The 9,457-nt window shown below is 41.4% G+C and overlaps 1 long non-coding RNA gene across 12 annotated transcripts; it reads right to left on the reverse strand.

The window, feature by feature from the left end:
• Positions 1 to 1,428: 1,428 nt before the first annotated feature.
• LOC127908432 (uncharacterized) lies at positions 1,429 to 3,937 on the reverse strand. 12 transcript variants are annotated; one of them, XR_008067337.1, is made up of 6 exons: positions 2,518 to 3,937; positions 2,269 to 2,433; positions 1,944 to 1,984; positions 1,819 to 1,901; positions 1,612 to 1,777; positions 1,523 to 1,570 (listed from the first exon to the last, which is right to left on the reverse strand). It is a non-coding gene; the product is annotated as an uncharacterized LOC127908432 (long non-coding RNA). The 12 variants fall into 12 exon arrangements; XR_008067331.1 differs by lacking the exon at positions 1,523 to 1,570 and adding an exon at positions 1,429 to 1,444 and having other exon boundaries at positions 1,861 to 1,984; positions 2,311 to 2,433; XR_008067335.1 differs by lacking the exon at positions 1,944 to 1,984 and having other exon boundaries at positions 2,311 to 2,433.
• Positions 3,938 to 9,457: the final 5,520 nt, after the last annotated feature.

Raw genomic sequence — 9,457 nt, forward strand, 5'->3', positions numbered from 1 at the left:
GCAGAGCTTGTTTTCATTTTCTTATGGCCCTACACAGCTCATTGAGTGTGGTGTTATTGCCAGCATCGGCTTGTGGTGGTAAATAGACAGCTAAGACAAATATAGACGACAACTCTCTTGGTAAATAGTGTGGTCTACAGCTTATCATGAAATCCTCTATGTCAGGCGAGCAAAACCTTGAGACTTCCTTAATATTAGAGATTGCAGTTGTTGCTGACAAAGAGACCCCCCCTGAGTCTCTCCCCCTGGGTCTCCCCACCTATCCCCTTTGAAGTGAATTACCTTTGACCAGGGTCCCACAGGGTGGAATACACTTCCTTCACAAAGTATTCAAACCCCTTGACTTATTCCACATATTGTTTTGTTACAGACTGAATTCAAAATGGATTCAAAATGTTTTTTTTTCCCCTCACCCGTCTACACACAATACCCTATTATGACAAAGTGAAATACACTAATATCTCATTTACATAAGTATTTACACCCCTGAGTCACCTTTGGCAGCGATTACAGCTCTGAGTGTTTCTGGGTAAATCTCTAAGAGCTTTGCACACCTGCTTTGTGCAACTTTCGCCCGTTATTCTTTAAAGAATTCTTCAAACTCTGTCAAATTGGTCAAATGCTTGTCATTGCTAGACAACCATTTGCAGGTATTGCAGTAGATTTTCAAGTAGATTTAAGTCAAAACTGTAACTCGGCCATTGTCTTCTTGGTAAGCAACTCAAGTGTAGATTTGTGTTTTAGGTTATTGTCCTGCTGAAAGGTGAAATCTCCCAGTGTCTGGTGGAAAGCAGACTGAACCAGGTTTTCCTCTAGGATTTTTTCCTGTGCTTAGCTCCATTCAGTTTATTTTTTATCCTGAAAAACTCCCCAGTCCTTAACGATTACAAGCATACTCATAACATGATGCAGCCACAACTATGCTTGAAAATATGGAGAGTGGTACTCAGTAATGTGTTGTATGGGGTTTGCCCCAAATATTTTCAGGACAAAAAGTGAACTGCTTAGGAACATGTTTTGCATTATTACTTTAGTGCCTTGTTGCAAACAGGATGTGTGTTTAGTCATATTTAAAAAAAAATCTGTACAGGTTTCCTCTTTTCCCTCTGTAATTTAGGTTAGAATTGGGGAGTAACTACAATGTTGTTGATCCATCCTCAGTATTCTCCCATCACAGCCATTAAAGTCACCATTGGCCTCATGGTGAAATTTAGTGAGCGGTTTCCTTCCCCTCTGGCAACTGAGTTAGGAAGGTTGCCTGTATCTCTGCAGTGACTGGGTATATTGATATACCATCCAAAGGGTAATTAATAACTTCACCATGCTCAAAGGGATATTCATGGTCTGTTCCCTGGTCTCTGTGGTTGAATCTGTGTTTGAAATTCATTGCTCGACGAAGGAACCTTACAGATAATTGTATGTGTGGGGTACAGAGATGAGGGACCTTACAGATAATTGTATGTGTGGGGGTAGAGAGATGAGGGACCTTACAGATAATTGTATGTGTGGGGGTACAGAGATGCGGGACCTTACAGATAATTGTATGTGTGGGGGTACAGAGATGAGGGACCTTACAGATAATTGTATGTGTGGGGTACAGAGATGCGGGACCTTACAGATAATTGTATGTGTGGGGGTACAGAGATGAGGGACCTTACAGATAATTGTATGTGTGGGGTACAGAGATGAGGGACCTTACAGATAATTGTATGTGTGGGGGTACAGAGATGAGGGACCTTACAGATAATTGTATGTGTGGGGTACAGAGATGAGGGACCTTACAGATAATTGTAGGTGTGGGGTACAGAGATGCGGGACCTTACAGATAATTGTATGTGTGGGGGTACAGAGATGAGGGACCTTACAGATAATTGTATGTGTGGGGTACAGAGATGAGGGACCTTACAGATAATTGTATGTGTGGGGGTACAGAGATGAGGGACCTTACAGATAATTGTATGTGTGGGGTACAGAGATGAGGGACCTTACAGATAATTGTGTGTGTGGGGTACAGAGATGAGGGACCTTACAGATAATTGTATGTGTGGGGTACAGAGATGCGGGACCTTACAGATAATTGTATGTGTGGGGGTACAGAGATGAGGGACCTTACAGATAATTGTATGTGTGGGGGTACAGAGATGAGGGACCTTACAGATAATTGTGTGGGGGTACAGAGATGAGGGACCTTACAGATAATTGTATGTGTGGGGGTACAGAGATGAGGGACCTTACAGATAATTGTGTGGGGGTACAGAGATGAGGGACCTTACAGATAATTGTGTGTGTGGGGGTACAGAGATGAGGGACCTTACAGATAATTGTATGTGTGGGGTACAGAGATGAGGGACCTTACAGATAATTGTATGTGTGGGGTACAGAGATGAGGGACCTTACAGATAATTGTATGTGTGGGGTACAGAGATGAGGGACCTTACAGATAATTGTATGTGTAGGGGTACAGAGATGAGGGACCTTACAGATAATTGTATGTGTGGGGGTACAGAGATGAGGGACCTTACAGATAATTGTATGTGTGGGGTACAGAGATGAGGGACCTTACAGATAATTGTATGTGTGGGGTACAGAGATGAGGGACCTTACAGATAATTGTATGTGTGGGGTACAGAGATGAGGTAGTCATTAAAAAATCATTTTAAACACTAATATTGTCCATGTAACTTATTATGTGACTAGTTAAGCACATTTCTTCTCCTGGCCTTATTTAGTCTTGCCATAACAAAGGGGGTTGAATAGTTATTGACTCGAGACATTTCAGCTTTTCATTTTTAATGAATTTGTAAAAGAATTATAAAAACATAATTCCGCTTCGACATGGAGCTTTGTGTGTAGGCCAATGGCAAAGAATAGCAATTTAATCCATTTTAAATTCAGTAACACAACAAAATGTGGATATAATAAAGGGGTGTGAATACTTCCTGTAGGGTCACTTTTTTTACCACCTGGGCCTTGTCCTTTTTTTAAATGTATTTAACTAGGCAAGTCAGTTAAGAACAAATTCGTATTTACAATGACTGCCTACACCGGCTAAACCGTCCCCTAACCCGGACGACAATGGGCCAATTGTGCACCGCCAGGTTGTGATACAGCCCGGGATCGAACCAGGGTATGTAGTGACGCCTGTAGCACTGAGATGCAGTGCCTTAGACCCACACTCGTGAGAGTGATGAGATGACTAGCCCTTTTTGTCATCACAGGCCACCCTAAATCTTTAAACAAGGACACCCTCATAGACGTCATCCTGACCAACTGGCCCTCCAAATACACCTCCGCTGTTTTCAATCAGGATCTCAGCGATCACTGTCTCATTGCCTGTATCTGCGATGGGTCCGCGGTCAAACGACCACCCCTCATCACTGTCAAACGCTCCCTAAAACACTTCTGCGAGTAGGCCTTTCGAATCAACCTGGCCCAGGTATCCTGGAAGGATATTGACCTCATCCCGTCAGTTGAGGATGCATGGTCATTCTTTAAAAGTAACTTCCTCACCATCTTAGATAAGCATGCTCCGTTCAAAAAATGCAGAACTAAGAACAGATACAGCCCTTGGTTCACTCCAGACCTGACTGCCCTCGACCAGCACAAAAACATCCTGTGGCGGACTGCAATAGCATCGAACAGTCCCCGCGATATGCAACTGTTCAGGGAAGTCAGGAACCAATACACGCAGTCAGTCAGGAAAGCAAATGCCAGCTTTTTCATGCAGAAATTTGCATCCTGTAGCTCTAACTCCAAAAAGTTCTGGGACACTGTAAAGTCCATGGAGAACAAGTGCACCTCCTCCCAGCTGCCCACTGCACTGAGGCTAGGTAACACGGTCACCACCGATAAATCCATGATTATCTAAAACTTCAACAAGCATTTCTCAACGGCTGGCCATGCCTTCCGCCTGGCTACTCCAACCTCGGCCAACAGCTCCGCCCCCCGCAGATACTCGCCCAAGCCTCTCCAGGTTCTCCTTTACCCAAATCCAGATAGCAGATGTTCTGAAAGAGCTGCAAAACCTGGACCCGTACAAATCAGCTGGGCTTGACAATCTGGACCCTCTATTTCTGAAACTATCCGCCGCCATTGTCGCAACCCCTATTACCAGCCTGTTCAACCTCTCTTTCATATCGTCTGAGATCCCCAAGGATTGGAAAGCTGCCGCAGTCATCCCCCTCTTCAAAGGTTGGAGACACCCTGGACCCAAACTGTTACAGACCTATATCCATCCTGCCCTGCCTATCTAAGGTCTTCGAAAGCCAAGTCAACAAACAGGTCACTGACCATCTCGAATCCCACCGTACCTTCTCCACTGTGCAATCTGGTTTCCGAGCCGGTCACGGGTGCACCTCAGCCACGCTCAAGGTACTAAACAATATCATAACCGCCATCGATAAAAGACATTACTGTGCAGCCGTATTCATCGACCTTGCCAAGGCTTTCGACTCTGTCAATCACCATATTCTTATCGGCATACTCAGTAGCCTCAGTTTTTCGGATGACTGCCTTGCCTGGTTCACCAACTACTTTGCAGACAGAGTTCAGTGTGTCAAATCGGAGGGCATGCTGTCCGGTCCTCTGGCAGTCTCTATGGGGGTGCCACAGGGTTCAATTCTCGGACCGACTCTTTTCTCTGTATATATCAATGATGTTGCTCTTGCTGCTGGTGAGTCCCTGATCCACCTCTACACAGACGACACCATTCTGTATACTTCCGGCCCTTCTTTGGACACTGTGCTACCTCCAAACGAGCTTCAATGCCATACAACACTCCTTCCGTGGCCTCCAACTGCTCTTAAACGCTAGTAAAACCAAATGCATGCTTTTCAACCGTTCGCTGCCTGCACCCGCACCCCCGACTAGGATCACCACCCTGGATGGTTCCGACCTAGAATATGTGGACATCTATAAGTACCTAGGTGTCTGGCTAGACTGCAAACTCTCCTTCCAGACTCATATCAAACATCTCCAATCGAAAATCAAATCTAGAGTCGGCTTTCTATTTCGCAACAAAGCCTCCTTCACTCACGCCGCCAAACTTACCCTAGTAAAACTGACTATCCTACCGATCCTCGACTTCGGCGATGTCATCTAAAAAATAGCTTCCAACGCTCTACTCAGCAAACTGGATGCAGTTTATCACAGTGCAATCCGTTTTGTCACTAAAGCACCTTATACCACCCACCACTGCGACCTTTATGCTCTAGTCGGCTGGCCCTGGCTACATATTCATCACCAGACCCACTGGCTCCAGGTCATCTACAAATCCATGCTAGGTAAAGCTCTGCCTTATCTCAGTTCACTGGTAACGATGGCAACACCCACCCGTAGCACGCGCTCCAGCAGGTGTATCTCACTGATCATCCCTAAAGCCAACACCTCATTTGGCCGCCTTTCGTTCCAGTTCTCTGCTGCCTGTGACTGGAACAAATTGCTAAAATCGCTGAAGTTGGAGACTTTTATCTCCCTCACCAACTTCAAACATCTGCTATCTGAGCAGCTAACCGATCGCTGCAGCTGTACATAGTCTATCGGTAAATAGCCCACCCATTTTTACCTACCTCATCCCCATACTGTTTTTATTTATTTACTTTTCTGCTCTTTTGCACACCAACATCTCTACCTGTACATGACCATCTGATCATTTATCACTCCAGTGTTAATCTGCAAAATTGTAATTATTCGCCTACCTCCTCATGCCTTTTGCACACAATGTATATAGACTCTCTTTTTTTTCTACTGTGTTATTGACTTGTTAATTGTTTACTCCATGTGTAACTCTGTGTTGTCTGTTCACACTGCTATGCTTTATCTTGGCCAGGTCGCAGTTGCAAATGAGAACTTGTTCTCAACTAGCCTACCTGGTTAAATAAAGGTGAAAAAAGAAAGAAAATTAATCTTGTCTATTATCAGTCAGTCTACTATCTAGTCTATCATCGCTCAGTCTACTATCTAGTCTATCATCAGTCAGTCTACTATCTAGTCTATCATCACTCAGTCTATCATCACTCAGTCTACTATCTAGTCTATCATCACTGAGTCTACTATCTAGTCTATCATCAGTCAGTCTACTATCTAGTCTATCATCACTCAGTCTACTATCTAGTCTATCATCACTGAGTCTACTATCTAGTCTATCATCAGTCAGTCTACTATCTAGTCTATCATCACTCAGTCTATCATCACTCAGTCTACTATCTAGTCTATCATCACTCAGTCTACTATCTAGTCTATTATCAGTCAGTCTACTATCTAGTCTATCATCAGGCAGTCTACTATCTAGTCTATCATCTCTCAGTCTACTATCTAGTCTATTATCAGTCAGTCTACTATCTAGTCTATTATCAGTCAGTCTACTATCTAGTCTATCATCAGTCAGTCTACTATCTAGTCTATCATCTCTCAGTCTACTATCTAGTCTATTATCAGTCAGTCTACTATCTAGCCTATCATCTCTCAGTCTACTAGGTCCTTCTGTAGCTCAGTTGGTAGAGCATGGCGCTTGTAACGCCAGGGTAGTGGGTTCGATCCCCGGGACCACCCATATGTAGAATGTATGCACACATGACTGTAAGTCGCTTTGGATAAAAGCGTCTGCTAAATGGCATATATTATTATTATTATTATATTACTATCTAGTCTATCATCTCTCAGTCTACTATCTAGTCTATCATCAGTCAGTCTACTATCTCGTCTATCATCAGTCAGTCTACTATCTAGTCTACCATCAGTCAGTCTACTATCTAGTCTACCATCAGTCAGTCTACTATCTAGTCTATCATCTCTCAGTCTACTATCTAGTCTATCATCTCTCAGTCTACTTTCTAGTCTATCATCATTCAGTCTACTATCTAGTCTATCATCAGTCAGTCTACTATCTCGTCTATCATCAGTCAGTCTACTATCTAGTCTATCATCAGTCAGTCTACTATCAAGTCCATCTTTATTCAGTCTAGTGTACCATCATGTACTGTACATCTTTCAGACAGACAGGATAGACTATCTATCTATCAATCAATCATTCATTTATTCATTCACTGCGCCCGGCCCGCCACAGGAGTCACTGGTGTGCGATGAGACAAGGATTTCCTGATTTTTGAACTCTGATGTCCTTGGGTAGGCGGAGGGAGTCTGGAAGGGCATCAAGGAATCTTTGTGTTGTCCGAGAATTTATAGCACGACTTTTGATGCTCCTTGGTTGGGGTCTGAGCAGATTATTTGTTGCGATTGCAAACATAATATAATGGTGGTCCGACAATCCAGGAGATGCAGTATGTGTCATTAGAGCAGGTGTTCTTACAATCATAACTTAATAGGTTCATATTAGGCTGTATTATACACCTATTATACCATGGCATTGTTGAATACTTGTTTCTGATTGGCTTGAAGGGCATTCTAGAGCGTGCAATATTTCCCTGTAACTCACAGTATATCAACAGGGTAGAATTCAATGGCTTTACTTCATTCTATAACTCACAGTATATCAACAGGGTAGAATTCAATGGCTTTACTTCATTCTATAACTCACAGTATATCAACAGGGTAGAATTCAATGGCTTTACTTCATTCTATAACTCACAGTATATCAACAGGGTAGAATTCAATGGCTGTACTTCATTCTATAACTCACAGTATATCAACAGGGTAGAATTCAATGGCTTTACTTCATTCTATAACTCACAGTATATCAACAGGGTAGAATTCAATGGCTTTACTTCATTCTATAACTCACAGTATATCAACAGGGTAGAATTCAATGGCTGTACTTCATTCTATAACTCACAGTATATCAACAGGGTAGAATTCAATGGCTTTACTTCATTCTATAACTCACAGTATATCAACAGGGTAGAATTCAATGGCTTTACTTCATTCTATAACTCACAGTATATCAACAGGGTAGAATTCAATGGCTTTACTTCATTCTATAACTCACAGTATATCAACAGGGTAGAATTCAATGGCTTTACTTCATTCTATAACTCACAGTATATCAACAGGGTAGAATTCAATGGCTTTACTTCATTCTATAACTCACAGTATATCAACAGGGTAGAATTCAATGGCTTTACTTCATTCTATAACTCACAGTATATCAACAGGGTAGAATGCAATGGCTTTACTTCATTCTATAACTCACAGTATATCAACAGGGTAGAATTCAATGGCTTTACTTCATTCTATAACTCACAGTATATCAACAGGGTAGAATTCAATGGCTTTACTTCATTCTATAACTCACAGTATATCAACAGGGTAGAATTCAATGGCTTTACTTCATTCTATAACTCACAGTATATCAACAGGGTAGAATTCAATGGCTTTACTTCATTCTATAACTCACAGTATATCAACAGGGTAGAATTCAATGGCTTTACTTCATTCTATAACTCACAGTATATCAACAGGGTAGAATTCAATGGCTTTACTTCATTCTATAACTCACAGTATATCAACAGGGTAGAATTCAATGGCTTTACTTCATTCTATAACTCACAGTATATCAACAGGGTAGAATTCAATGGCTTTACTTCATTCTATAACTCACAGTATATCAACAGGGTAGAATTCATTGGCTTTACTTCATTCTATAACTCACAGTATATCAACAGGGTAGAATTCAATGGCTTTACTTCATTCTATAACTCACAGTATATCAACAGGGTAGAATTCAATGGCTTTACTTCATTCTATAACTCACAGTATATCAACAGGGTAGAATTCAATGGCTTTACTTCATTCTATAACTCACAGTATATCAACAGGGTAGAATTCAATGGCTTTACTTCATTCTATAACTCACAGTATATCAACAGGGTAGAATTCAATGGCTTTACTTCATTCTATAACTCACAGTATATCAACAGGGTAGAATTCAATGGCTTTACTTCATTCTATAACTCACAGTATATCAACAGGGTAGAATTCAATGGCTTTACTTCATTCTATAACTCACAGTATATCAACAGGGTAGAATTCAATGGCTTTACTTCATTCTATAACTCACAGTATATCAACAGGGTAGAATTCAATGGCTTTACTTCATTCTATAACTCACAGTATATCAACAGGGTAGAATTCATTGGCTTTACTTCATTCTATAACTCACAGTATATCAACAGGGTAGAATTCAATGGCTTTACTTCATTCTATAACTCACAGTATATCAACAGGGTAGAATTCATTGGCTTTACTTCATTCTATAACTCACAGTATATCAACAGGGTAGAATTCAATGGCTTTACTTCATTCTATAACTCACAGTATATCAACAGGGTAGAATTCAATGGCTTTACTTCATTCTATAACTCACAGTATATCAACAGGGTAGAATTCATTGGCTTTACTTCATTCTATAACTCACAGTATATCAACAGGGTAGAATTCAATGGCTTTACTTCATTCCACAACTCACAGTATATCAACAGGGTAGAATTCAATGGCTTTACTT

The sequence above is a fragment of the Oncorhynchus keta genome, chromosome 17 (genome assembly GCF_023373465.1).
Source record: "Oncorhynchus keta strain PuntledgeMale-10-30-2019 chromosome 17, Oket_V2, whole genome shotgun sequence".
NCBI classification, from domain to species: Eukaryota; Metazoa; Chordata; class Actinopteri; order Salmoniformes; family Salmonidae; genus Oncorhynchus; species Oncorhynchus keta.